Source organism: Tupaia chinensis, unplaced genomic scaffold (assembly GCF_000334495.1).
Source record: "Tupaia chinensis unplaced genomic scaffold, TupChi_1.0 Scaffold000274_1, whole genome shotgun sequence".
NCBI lineage: Eukaryota > Metazoa > Chordata > Mammalia > Scandentia > Tupaiidae > Tupaia > Tupaia belangeri.
Window position 1 is genome coordinate 784,258 of NW_006159756.1, and position 13,902 is coordinate 798,159.

General features: G+C 39.8%; 1 long non-coding RNA gene across 1 annotated transcript in view; it reads right to left on the bottom strand.

Moving 5' to 3' along the window:
• The window catches only part of LOC114008025 (uncharacterized), a 61,187-nt gene extending 60,106 nt beyond the window's left edge, over positions 1-1,081 (bottom strand). The window contains exon 1 of the long non-coding RNA XR_003549591.1: positions 1,038-1,081. This is a non-coding gene — a long non-coding RNA (uncharacterized LOC114008025). The remainder of the gene's footprint in view (positions 1-1,037) is intronic.
• Positions 1,082-13,902: the final 12,821 nt, after the last annotated feature.

Sequence of the window (13,902 nt, forward strand, 5' to 3'; positions counted from 1 at the left end):
ATGAGGAAAGGAAGGATAAACACACAGAAAAAGGGGGTTTTCGATAGGATATCAACCATGGCACTGCCAAAAAAGGTGAGAGAGCAGGACCCAGGCCTCTAAATGGACCCCGAGTCTCCACCTTCCTCAAACCCTCAGTCCAGTCCAGTACTCTACCCCCAAACAGGACTCCTCATCATAAGAGTTACATACTATTTACAAGATCTGCATGACCTTAAAATATCGCCACCTGGAGAGCACCTGACCTCCCTTGGCAACCACGTGGTAGTTTCTCAGGGTGTTCTTCTACCTGTTCCATTTCAGCAGGTCTTGTAGCCTCCCAGTGTTCTGCTTTCTCACATTTATACACCTTAATTGCTTTCACAGCCCAGTTAAACCCTGGGGTATAAAGTGAAAGAGAAGTAAACGGACCTGAATAGCTCAGAGGGTTAACACTTGGGGGAAATGATAGCTAGATGGAGTCTGGGATAGGTTTTTCTTTATCTTTCTGCTGCTCCCCACCCCTAAGATGCCCTTTGGGACAGTTTATGGAGTGTCAACCCATTTAATACTGCCATAAACAACCCTATGAAATGCTGACACCTCAATAAAGCCCTTACAACAACTCATATCTAAAGCTCCCTTATTTTTTCCAGACACCACATCAAACATGAAACCAGCCACCATCTCAGGAGTGTAAGCCTCGTGCTGCCTCCCCTGAGCAGGCCAGAGCCTGCTAAACAGTAGAAAGGCAGACTTGCAGGACAAAGGGGGGCAAGAAACCAACACAAGCCGGCCAGAAGTAAATGGTGTGTATGTTGAATCAGGACCTTTACTTCTTTATTATAAAGAAGTAAAGTTAGGGCGATAATCCCTGCACCCAGAGTGACGATTCCTGGAGTTCTGGGACTCACTGACCACCCCGACATTTCTGTGACCTGCTCTTTCTCTTCCTCCCTGCAAAATGGAGATAACTATGGTAGGATGCCAGTTGGAATGGTGCCATTCACAAATCAACATTTTCAATTTCACACTAAAACTGTAGAAATTTATATTACCTGCTTGCTCCTCTGAATTTCTTCCTGTCGAAGCTTTTTGCTCTTTTTCCCCATGGAAAAGTCAGTTTAAAATTCACCTCTCCTATCATGTCACGCAGCTTTTACTTAGATCAGATGAAAAGGTGTCTGCCTCTCCAGTTTCCCTCAGAGGGTCTTTAGCACCCCATGACTTAACAGCTCCATCCTTCAATCCTTGTCTCTCAGGATGTTTTATGGGGATAAATGACCCTGTTAACAGAGACAAATAACAACAGAGGGAGAGATAAATGAAGAAGTATGAGGCTGAGATATGAAAGAAGATGGGGAGCCAATGAGGTAGAAATATACAAGAAGGTGATTGCAGGCAGCCAGAATGACCAAGGTAGCTCCGGTCTCACACTGAATCAGGACAATTCCAGCCCCTGAGACTGAAGCAAGTAAGCACAGGAGCAAAAGCACCCAAAGGTAGGGTTCTACTTCTTTTCTCCATCCTGGAACATAAATTAACACAGTGGAACAAGCAAGAGCTTTGGCATCAGACAAGCCCGAGTCTGAATCCACATCCTGTCCCTCACCAGCTGTGTGCACGAGTCCCTTTTCCACCCCTGCTCTGTGCTTCACGAGCCTCCGTAGTGACGTTAGAATGCTGGGGAGAGAATTGGTTCACAGCAGGTGAGGCGGTTCCCAGATGTACACCTTCCTACTGAATGTGAGTCACAAGAATAACCGACTAAGGGAGACGTTCGTGCTGAAAGGCAGAAGGTGCAGGGGAGTGGCATTTACTAGCTTCACCTTCACTCTCCTGACGCCATTTTACCTACTGGCTTCCCTGGGAGCTGGCGTTCTTTTGAATTCATCACATTCCCTTTCCCTCTTTCTCAAAATCTTCCTCTTTTCTTATTTTGTACACACTATGCATTCGCGGTCGCCCACCTCCAAAAGAGCCCCCACCGAGTATTCACAGCTGTGTGGAGCCCTCTCAGTTCTCACGTAGTAGGGCTGTTCTGTGCAAACCAACAGGACATTGAAGAAATGGTGGTATGCAAATTCTAAGGCTGAATCACACAAGGTATGAGGTTTCTGCTTTCCTCTCTCTTAGGTCTCTCACTCTGGGGAATCTGGTTGGGATCTTGTGAAGAGGCTCCTGACACAGCATTAAGCAAAGGTCCATGGGGTGAGAAACTAAGGCTTCCTATGAACAGCTTATATGAGAAAGCCATGTTGGAAATGGAACTGTTGACTCCATGAAGCCTCTGGATGATGACACAGCCTCAGCCTATGGCTTGATGGAAACCTCCTGGAGACGCTCTTAACCATAACTACCCATTGAAGTCATTCCTATATTCCTGACTCACATAAATGGTGAGATTTAAATTTTAAAAAAGAAGAAGTTGTGTTGTTGTAAGCCATTACGTTTGGGGCAATTTGTTACACAGAAGTACAGAACTAACACAATCGTCTATCCTATGATTTGTCCTCTGACCACTGTATCCTATTGGCTTGCTGGCTCTACAATACCAAGGATCCCCACGTTTGTAATTTTATCTTTGGGATAAAGTTTTCAGAACTTGGACTGTGGATCTGACTGAACACTCTGCTTTCCCATTCCAACTGAATATTCCACCAAGATCAAATGTCTTCCCTACAAACAGACTCACTCCAGATGCTCCTCACATTTGATTAATGCTATGCTAAATTGCTTCTTAGAAATGTTCACATTCACTGTCTTCTTCAACCTTTATCATAATTTCGTGGTAAGAAGTAAAACATATTTAGTCCCATTTTACAAATGAGGAAATTGAGATCCAGTGCATTTGGCTGATTTGCACAGACACAGCTACTTAGTAGCAGAACTAGCATAGTCTTTTTCCACTGCTCAATCTGCCTCTTCAAGATAGGAAAATCAAATATCCATTGATTCTAGCCTTATGCCTAGATGTCTAACAACATGGATTCAACTGCCATGGTTTTTATAAAGGAACACTTATAAACATATCCATATGAAAATAAAGTGAGCCAATGTTCGTGTTATCTGCCACTGTCTAGCAAAGCATCCAAAAAATGTGTACCCCAAAACAATGTATTATTGTCTCTCCTACTTTTGAAGGTTGATGAGTTCAGCTTTTACATCTTACTTGTCCAAGTCCAAGTCTTATAATGTTGCTGACCTACGATGACTAAGGCTGGAGTCATTTGGAGACATCATTCACATGTCTTTTGTGGAATCACATGTCTGGGATGGCTGGGAATGCTGGGAGTAAGTTAAGCCTTTCTCTCTCTCTTCATCTGGCCTCTTCATGTGGCTGGCCTTTGCATCTTTGCAGCCTGGAAGACTTAGGGTAATCAAATTTCTTTTGCAGTAATTTAATTCTTTCATAAATTCCAAGTCTTCTAAGAGACTTGAACATAAGTTGCAAGTCTTAAGACCTAAGGAGCCCTGGACTGTCACTGTCACCATATTCTGGTGAAGTAAGTTAGTAAGGCTATCACAAACTCAAGGGAAAGGCCAACACAAACTCAAAGGAAGGATAGAAACAGGCTCCAGGGCAATGCATATAGGAAAGGAAGGAAAGAATGAAGGCAAAATGTATTCACCTTCTCCCAAGGCCAATACAATTTCATCTAACTACAGTAATGGTTCAAAATATAAGATTTTTTTTTTATAATTTCCAGAGGCAGATGTGCTCACCAGAAAGAAAAAGAGAGAGAGAGGAGAGGGAGAAAGCACCCCTAATGGAATGAGGTCATGCTGCAGTCCCTTCTCCACGTCATCCTGTCAAGAGTTGGAGCAAACATATATACATGATTCATGTGTTTTTCAAGCCAGAGGGGCTGAGATTCAACCCATGGTTGGTCATGTGGGCTCCAGCTCACTTAGCCTCTAGGTTATGGGGCTAGTGCAAGTCCAAGTCTTATATCTAACTTTGGTCCAGGTACAAATGAGCGTCCTTTGATATGAATCCTTGAGTACAGGATTTTTTAAATTAAGGTTATTTATGTGTCTCTCCCATGTGAAAGAGAGTAAAAAGATAGTATCCCCCAGTGGAGTCTCCACACCATGATCTACTCACAGCCTCAGCCACCCCAAATCATAGGCAAGCAAAGGGAGGTCCCAGGACACAAACCTAGGACCTTTCCAATGAATGTCTAGTTGCGCCACCACCTGGCCCCTTAGCTACAACTTGAGTACACTTTCTCTATCAGAAGACCTGTGGAATAAAGAGCCATCTGCCCACTCACCCATCCCATGCACAGGAGACAGATGTATACCTCATTGTTCCAAAGGGGAAGAAATAAGCACTCCCTTGTAGTTATGGTTTTACAGCCATTCTGAAACTCTGCTGGGTACATAGTTCTGGTTTCTTGATTGGAGTCTAGCTCTTCCGGAAAATAATTTATTCTTCTCCCTGAGCTCTTGGTTGCATCATCTAAATTTTCTTTGTCATAAGCAATGGCCCTTGTGTGAAACCAAGCCATCTCCTTGACTTCAGACAACTTTTTACACTGTCTCTTTTCCTTTGAGTTCAGCTGATAGAATTCCTTTGGAAAAGTTTGAGGGGATCCTACATATCAAATTATAATCCACTCACTGAGGCAAAAGCAATAGTCCTTTCTTATTTTTTCTTTCAGAGACAGCCCCCTTCTCTTTTCTCCGTTGGCTGCACAGTCAGAATACTTTGTAATAATGCCCTTAAGACTCTTAATATGACTTTTGTCTAGTTTAAAAGGTATACAAGGTATGCTTTTAAGATTCATTTCTAGTAAAGAAAGTCTGAGAAGTACAGACTTAATATTTTTCTAGAAGTCCTACTAGACCTGTCCTTAACTATTTATGAGTTCTAAGTAAAAGATCTTAAAGCTCTGAGACTTTTACTCTGAAACCACATGATAGTCATAATGCCCTGGATTTTATCTTTTTATCCTTGAAGGCATTTCTAGTTTGAAAATCTTTTGCTAAGAGACTGGATATGAGAAAATAATTTTATTTTTAAATACATTAATCTAGGATTTATTTACATTCCAGTTCAACTTGGATACTAAATTATTCCTTCTGTAGTTCATATTGTATAATAGGCAGCTAGAAGAAGCCATTGGGCATCTTTTACATTCTTCCTGCAAATCTCTCTGGCCAGGTCTACAAGTTTACTTGGTACTCTTTCTCATCTTCACTATCACAGGTGATAGTGCTATCAAAATGTTCCCTGCATATCCTCCAGCAACATCATCCTCTCTGTCTTTCAAACTATCACCGACAGATTCTTTGCGGCCTGTTTAGATTTCACTAACAGAATCCCTGAGGGCATTCTAACCTCCACTCATTGCTATATCCATCCCACATGCATTAAGTTTGTGCTGTATACCAGCATCTCACTTTAGAAACCAAAATTCTGTTTCAGTGATCAATTTCATCTCACAAAACTATTTTTTAAAAATAGGGATCCAATATAGCTATATTGGATGGTTAATTCTCACAGTTCTGGGAGTTGATGGTTTTGTCTGGGTAGGGTCATGGTGTGGACCTCTTGCGAGGTCACAGTCAGATGGTAAGTAAAGCTGGAAGCAGTTGAACTTTCTCTATTCTTGTACTTGGCAAAGATGACTGGGGTAAGTAAAGTTTTCTTGGGTCTCTCTCTCTCTGTGCAGCTTTTCCATATAGCTATCCTGAGCTTCCTCAGGTCATGGCAGCCTCAGGGTAGTGAAGGCTTATATGGTGGCTGGCTTCCTCCAGAGTGATCATTCTAAGGGGCCCAGACAAACCACCACACCAGAGGTTCCCAAACTTCCTCAATTCACAGCACCCTTAGAACCTCAGTGTCTTTTTCACACTGTCCCTGAGCCAAACAAACAAAGCAACATAAAAAAAAAAAAAAAACCCAACAGCTCACTTATTAGGTAGTTACATCAAACAAATTGATCAAGTTTTTATTTTCTAATAACTTATCAGCTATTTAAAAATATATATGAAGTGAAAAAAATGTTAATTGTATTCTTAAGCAAGTATGGGTATTTACTAATGACATACTTGTCCCTGTGGAGCACTACATAACCCCTCCGCCTTGGAATCTGACTGTGTGCCCCCACATATTAGTTCCTGTCCCACAGGGATTTTCATGCAATGCAGTCAGGTGCAACAAACAATAGGGATATGTCTTCCCATCCTGACCCCTGACCTCTGATGGCCCAGCAAGCAAATACCATCAATTTGGTTCTACTCAGACCAACATCAGTAAGATGTAAGCAGAATATGACAAAGTTTGAGCCTGGCTCCTGTCCTGGGGAGTCATTCTCTAGCATAAAGGAAGCCACTATTTATCCACACCAATTAAGTACATTAAGTTCTTACATCTTGTAATGTTTATACTTAAATTCTTCATGGAATGCCTCAATGAACAGAAGATATTCAATAAATAGTTGCCCAATAAATAACTAAATATGTGAATACAGACATCAGTCTGAAAAAAGGAAAGGGATATTTCCCATGGGAAATATATTATTAGGTCATCAGAAAAGTCGTGATGCATTTTTTCATAGAAAAACATAGACTTTTTTTGACGACCAATATTATAGTTTTCTAGGGCTGCCAGAGCACAATACCAAGGAATGGGTAGCTTGAAACAGAATCTGTTTTTTCATAGTTTGGAGATTTAAAGTCCAAGATCAGGGGCCAGCAGGTGGCGTGGTGGTTAAGGTGCTGGACACTCCCACATGGCTGACCACAGTTTGCGTCCTCGACCTTGTGGCTTGTTTTCTTACTTTCCCCCTCTTTCTCTCTGTGTCTTTCTCTGGTCAAAATAAAAGAATGAGTGAACAAAATTTAAAAAAAAGAAAGTCCAAGATCAGGGTGTTGTCAGGTTTGTTTGTCCTGAGGGTTCTCTCCTTAGCTTCTAGATGACCATCTTCTCACTGGGTCCTCACGTGATCGCTGCTTGAACACACATATCCTCAGGATCTCTCCCTTTTCTTTCTTTCTTTTTTTTTTTTTCCCTCAGAGAGGTTTTTGCTATAGGATGTGTGCACTCGCCAGAGAGACAGAAAGCAAGAAATAACCCAATGGGGGGGGGGCAGGGGATGGCCACTCCTCCATTCTCCTCTCGGGATCTCAGGCACACATGAGTGTGTGCACCCAGCATGAGTTTTAAGCCGCAGGGTCCAGGTCAGCTACATAGGAGTCCAGCAATGTAACCATTATGCCATCTGCTGATCCTGGGATCTCTTCATTTTCTTAAAAGAACACCTGACATACTGGACTAGGGCCTGTCCTTACGATCTAATGTAAACTTAGTTACTTCGTTAAATGTCCTGTTTCCAAATACGATCATGAGGGGGCGTTAAGGCTTCAACATATTATTGGAGAGGCTGACACAATTCAGTCTATAACTGAAATATATTAGGGGGGGTGTGTACCAATCCATTTCCTTGAGATATCTTTCTTCTAAAGCATAAATTCTTAATGTTTTATGGATCAGATTCTAGGGGTTCTTGGACCTCCCCCCCCAGAGATTACATGCAGAAATAACACATGTATACACTTTTCTGAGGTCTATATTTTGTATATGGGACCCTGGGAAAGTTTTTGTTTTGTTTTTTTTAAATGCCAAATCTCATACTCAGAGAGATCCTGATTTAATTCGTGTTGTTTGTGTCAGGCATGGATTATTTTATATAAAATTCTCCATTTGATTCTAATATGGAGTCAGGATTGGAATCACTGGTCTAAATCTTTTCAGTTTAAATTGTGATCTGAAGAACAGCAGCAGCTGCATCACCTGGAAACTTACTAGAAATGCTGACTCTCAATTCCTACCCAGACCCACAGAATCTACAGAATTTTCACTTTAGTAAGAGCCACAGGTAATCTGTATGAGAAACCTACTAACGTTCGAGAAGCATTTACCCACGGCTTTCCTCAAATCATGAAAAGGAACTATGGCCTCTACATTTCCAAAATCATTTCCTTGAGGGACCTTTCTTTCGAAGCATTAATTCTTAATGTTTTATGGGTAGTATTCTAGGGGTTCTTGACCCCCAGACACTTTTTTTTTCCAACATGTGATTTTAGGATAGGTTATGTATTAGTCTTGGATCTTTTGTTTTTTTATTGGTTTCTCTATGTTAGAAACAAGGTCCATGCCAGGGCCAATTAAAGACAATTAATCCACAGAGTAATAGCACAATGAATTACATCCTTGCTCAACTCAGAGAAGACCTATTACTCATCCCTGCTAGAACCATTATGGATAATTACTCAACAATCCACCTCAGCTGGTCCAGCCAAAACTCACAGCAAAAGATCCATATTGCTCTTAGCAAAGGTCATGATAGCTGAGTTCTGTAAATATTGAAAAAATCAAAAAGAGAGAAAAGATCAGGAGAGAAAGACGGTGGGGAAAGATGGGAGAAAATGAGGTGGGGGCACATAGCCTTTTATTTTTCTGAACAATAGAATCTCAATCCTAGTGCCTCAGTCCTAAAACTTTCAGTGTTAACCTTTGACCTCCACCAAAGCATCTTCCACCCTTCTTATGGTTGTTTTTCATAAATAAAAGAGGACATAGGAATAAAAAGCAGGAACAAAAAGGAACGCCTGTGAAAATGAATAAATTACTGAAGAAATTACTCTGGGTAAGTTACTGGATGCATTTCACTAGATAAATTACTCTGTAATGATGAAATGATGTGATGATGATTCAAAGAGAATCATATAATTTTCTGCCTTTTTAGAAATTAATTTGAAAACTGAATCCATCTACCAAGTCTCCAAATTTGAATGTGTATTTTTAAACTACTATAATCTTTTTCTATTGCACTAAAAGCAGAGTAGTTCTAGTTGAGTTTTATACATTTGGGGAAGCCAAAAAACACTCTCTCGGGTCACCTTCTACACCCAGCCATGCCTTCTGAGGCTCCTCTTTCATGTTTACATTCCACATAACCACTACACTCACTACAACCCATGGACATTAGTCCTACACCAGCAGCAGAGTCCTTGAATTTGATTTGAACCAAATTCTTGCCTCCCTGATCTTGCAATCAAGCAGAAATACCAGATGGACCAGAAATAAGGGCAAATTAATAAACAGCTTTAACAGTCAAATATGCAGATAATACAATGCTATGAATATAAAAAAGACTTCTTTCACTGTAAACTACTAATTAAGATTTCCATCTTAAAGCTGTTCATCTCAGACCACCAAAACAGTCAGTAAACACAAACTTTTAATTAAATATGGCTTTTATAAGGTCATATAAAATAGTTGGGATTAAGATTTGAAAAATAGCATAGTACAATGTGAGCTAATAATTATTGTAACTTTCTGCTTATGTGCTTCATCTTTTTAAAGTTTTTGAAGGTTTTTGCCATAGAATGTGTAGGCTAACTAAAGAGAGAGAAAGAGAGAAAGAGAGAGAGAGAGAAAGGGAAAGTGAGAGAAAGAGAAATCACCTCCTCCCTCCCCTCCCCCCCAGGTGATATGGCCACACCACAATCCCTTCTCCTCCTCCATTCTCCATCTGGGATTTTGGGCACACACACACAGTGATTTTTTTTTAAACTCCCAGGTCCGGGACTTGAACCACAGCCGACTATGTGAGAGTCCAGCACCTTAACTACTATATTATCTTTTGAACTCTAAATTGCCTTATTTAAAATCTTTGTGTAATGTTATGTTTCAGGCATGTTTCTTCTTATTAGAACACAACCAATCTGACAAACTTAGTATTTTACTCAGACTATTTAGTCCATTTACGTCAAATGTGTTATAATTACGGAGAGATGTAAACTTCTATCTACTAAATTACTGTCTATTTCTATTTAGCTGATATATTTTATATTCTTGTTCTCTCTCTACTTGCTTTATTATTTCACGTCCCCTTTCCCCTGCCATTAGCTTAATAGTCATACTTCTTTCAGAGGTAATCCCAGCAATTACACATAACCTTTTTTAATTTATTTTAATTCTTGAGAGAGAGCACAAGAGCAAGCAAGAGAAAGAGAGCCAGGTACTCACAAGGTCTCAGCACATTACCATCCCCCTCCCCAGCCTCTGGTCAGCCAGAATCATGGATGTGCACAGGCACCCAGTGTGTTTTAGATAAACCTGGGGTTTGAACCCCAGTTGGCCAGGTGGCATTAGCATTACAGAGTGGTATGCTACCACCTGTGTCATGTGGCTAGTCTGTCGACATACATTTAAAAATAATAATATTTTAATAGAGAGTGTTAGCTTTACCACTGATCAGAATAGTAGATCCCTAGAATATTTTAAATCTTTTATCTCCTCGCCCAAATTCTGTGTTTTTAGTTAAAATGCATTTACTGTTAATTCCACAAAACAAGAAATGATTATTTTTTACAGACAATATTTATATTTATTCATATATTAACACTTTCCATTTTCCTTTGTTTATTCCTGTTTTTATTTGCTCGTATCTGGAGTTATTTCTCTTCAGTGTGAAGAAATCCTTTCACTAACTTTTTTATTGCATAGTTACTGGTAACAAGTTCTCTCCAAATTTTTAGGTTGACAAATGTCTTTTTTTCTTTTCTTTTTTCCTTTTTTTTTTTTTTGGCTATGGGGTGCATGCACTCACCAGAGAAAGAGAAAGGAAGCAAGTGAGAAAGCATCCCCCAGTTGGGGATGGTCACACCACAATCCCTTCTCCTCTATTTCTCCTTTCAAGATTTTGGGCACACATGCACATTCATCCACAAGTTTTTCAAACCACCAGTTCCAGGACTCAAACCATGCAGTCAGGCAGATGGGAATCAGCCACTACACCACCAGACAGCCCCTATTTAACCTTTTAAGGATGATTTTACTAGATATATTACTCCAAGTGGACAGGATTGTTTGGGTATATTTTATTTCAGCACAGTAAGATACCATTCTATTGTCTTCTCTCTTTCATCTTTCTGTTGAAAAGTCAGCTGATAGTCTCTTCATCACATTGTCAAAGGGTAATGTGTAGTTTTTCTTTGGTTTAGATTTATATTTTGTTTTATGTCTTTGTAGTTTTGCTATGATGAGCCTGTTTATTTTTCCTGCTTGTGGTTCATAGAGTATTCTTGAATTTGTAGTTTGCGCCTTTTATAAATTAGAAAAAATAATCACCAAATATTGAAATATTTTTTTCTAGCTATACTAGTTCTCTTCTATTGTAGGCTATAAAATTACACTATTTTTAGATATTTTACCAAGTCCAATATATTCCTTGAGGTCTTTTATATATTTCCACGTGTTTTAACTCTTTGTGCTTCAGTCTGGATATTTTCTATTGCTCTGTATTCTCCTCTTCTGCTTTGCCAATTCTAAGGTTAAATCTATCTATTAAGTTCTTAATTAACAGCTATTGTATTTTTTAGTTCTATAACTTACATTTTTTATTTTATATTATAGCTTTTTATTTATCACTACAAAATTTGAATTTTTTTAAAAAAAATCTGTCTCTTGGAGGCCAGCAGGTGGCATGGTGGTTAAGGCATAGAACTCCCACATAACTAACTGTGGTTCAAGTCCAGGACCTAGTGGCTTGCTTTCTCATTTTCCCTCCCTCCTTCTTCCTTCTCTCCCTCTCCCTCTCCCACTGTCTCTGGTGAATGCATGCGCCCTGTATTAAATTAAAAAAAAATAATAAAGGGCCCGCAAGTTGTTATGGTAGTGAGGATGCTGGAATCCCACATAGCAGACCACAGTTCAAGTCCCAGACCTTGACTTGCTTTCTCACTTTCCCTTTCTCTCTTTCTGTCTCTCTCTGGTCAAATTTAAAAATAACAGTAGTGAATAAAATTAAATAATTATTTTTAAAAATAATAATGATAATGATAAATAAAATTAAATAATTCCAGAAAGCACTTTCTCTGTTGAAATTCTATTGTTATCTTTTTTCTCTGTTTTCTTGTATATGTAAATTACTTTAATCATATTTCTTAAAAAGTTTTTGTCTGATGAAGAATTAGAGGCAATTTGAATGTCAAAATAATCTATTTGTCAGATTTTTTTTTTATCCTCCACCCTTGGCTTTTAATTCTGCTTGTCTTAGCTGGCATATTTTTGCCAATTGCATGATATTAAAAATAATAAATTATAGCAGCTTCAAATTATGTTCTATTCTTCCTGAAAGGGTTACCCTTTTCTCTTCTGGGCAAAGAACAATCACTCTAAGGGTCACAGCTTTAGTAAAGCTCCATCTACTTCTCATAGCCATTTCAAGTCTTAACTGAGATCCTGGAGTTTTCATCAGGTACTACACACTGGTAGGTTCTTAACTCAAATTCTTACCTTCTTTTTTATTATGAAACTACCAAAGTCTACATCTTGTTTGCCAAAGGCTTTCTGCTATGGTTTTAGCTTTATTTCCCTCTAATTTCAGACTTTGGCAAGTATCTTGAGCAAAAATTGACCAAGTTTTAGGCTCAGTTATCTGGGCTTCTCCTCTTGTCAGTATACTGGTCCCTTAAATCTCAAGATTTTGTCTCGCTAGCTCTGGAAGACTGCCAGAACCTCTGGTTGTTGCTATGCATCTTAGCAGGGTTCCTCTACCTGAGATCTCAGCCCCTTGTTTTAAGCAAAACCACAAGAACCCCAAATAAAAAAAGTGCTATGGAATTTTGGATCCCATCCCTGAGGCTTCCCCTTTTTGGGTATCTTGAACCTCTAGTTTTTAATGCCTCAGTATATTTCTAGGTCTTCAAATAGACGTTTTTTACCTGACATTCCCAGATGGTCCTGAGGAGAGGGCACTGGTCTGCTATGACTTAATCTCTCATGGTCAGAACTTGGAAATACAGAATGCTTTGGCTCTAGATCTTCCATTTTAATGGGCACAAAGGAGAGAAAGGCAGATGATAAACAGTGAAATGAAGTAAGATAATTTCAGAGGAGAGTAAATACTATTATGGGAGTAAACAGAATGATGTGAAAATTCCAAGGGAGCCAACTGTCTAACATCTTCCATTTTTCAAGTTTGTTTTTTCTCCTACAAGTGAGAGAGGAAGAAAAAGAGAGAGAGAGAGAGAGAAGAGAGAGAAAGAAAGAGAAACAGCACCACCCCCAACAGGGTCTCAATGCCATGATCCACCCCTAGCCCTAGCCAGCCCCAGATCATGAGCAAGCATGTCCCTGGCATACTCAGAACTCTAATCTAGATTCAGGCCCTCCCACTGTGGGTCAGCCTCCCAGAGCACCACGATTTTACCACCATCCACCATCCAGCCTCGTCTTACATCTGAGGACTTACAAAGTGCCTTTACTTATAAAAAGCTCTGTGAAGAAAAGCTCTTACTATTCTCATTTTATTGATAAGAACATTTTAATCTGTAGGGATCAACTGTTCTACATTCAACAGCGGTCAGACCAGGCTGGGGAAACCTCAGGTAGTAAGATAGCAGGGAAGTGGCACTAAATCTGATCCATAGTCATTAGGGATTACACGCTTCAGCACAGAAGCTTCTCAGTAACCCAAATCAGAAAAGAGAGAAAATCTTCTAAGACTGCCCCATTACATGCATTTAGTGCCTGTGAGGAAAGGAGCCACTGGGGGGCACTTTGGTAAATGGAGCTTCTTAGGTCTGTCGTTCGCAATCGAAGGAACCATCCATTCTGAAGCCTGTGTGCTTCCATAACTCATAGGTCTCCCTAATTCAGATGAGTTGGGGATGCTGGACCCTGGAAATAGGCTTTCCCCACCACTGCACTTCACTCAGCTCTCGGTCCTACATCATTTCCAAAGCATTAAGCAGCCTGCAACTTGAGAACCCTGCCTCTGGGTGACATCGGTAGCATCTGACATCATTTAGAAGACACTGCAAGGGTAAAAGAACACTTTTTTGATCAGGGACATAAATAATTCGGAGAAAGAAATTAAGTTAAAAGGTTTTTCTTTCCCT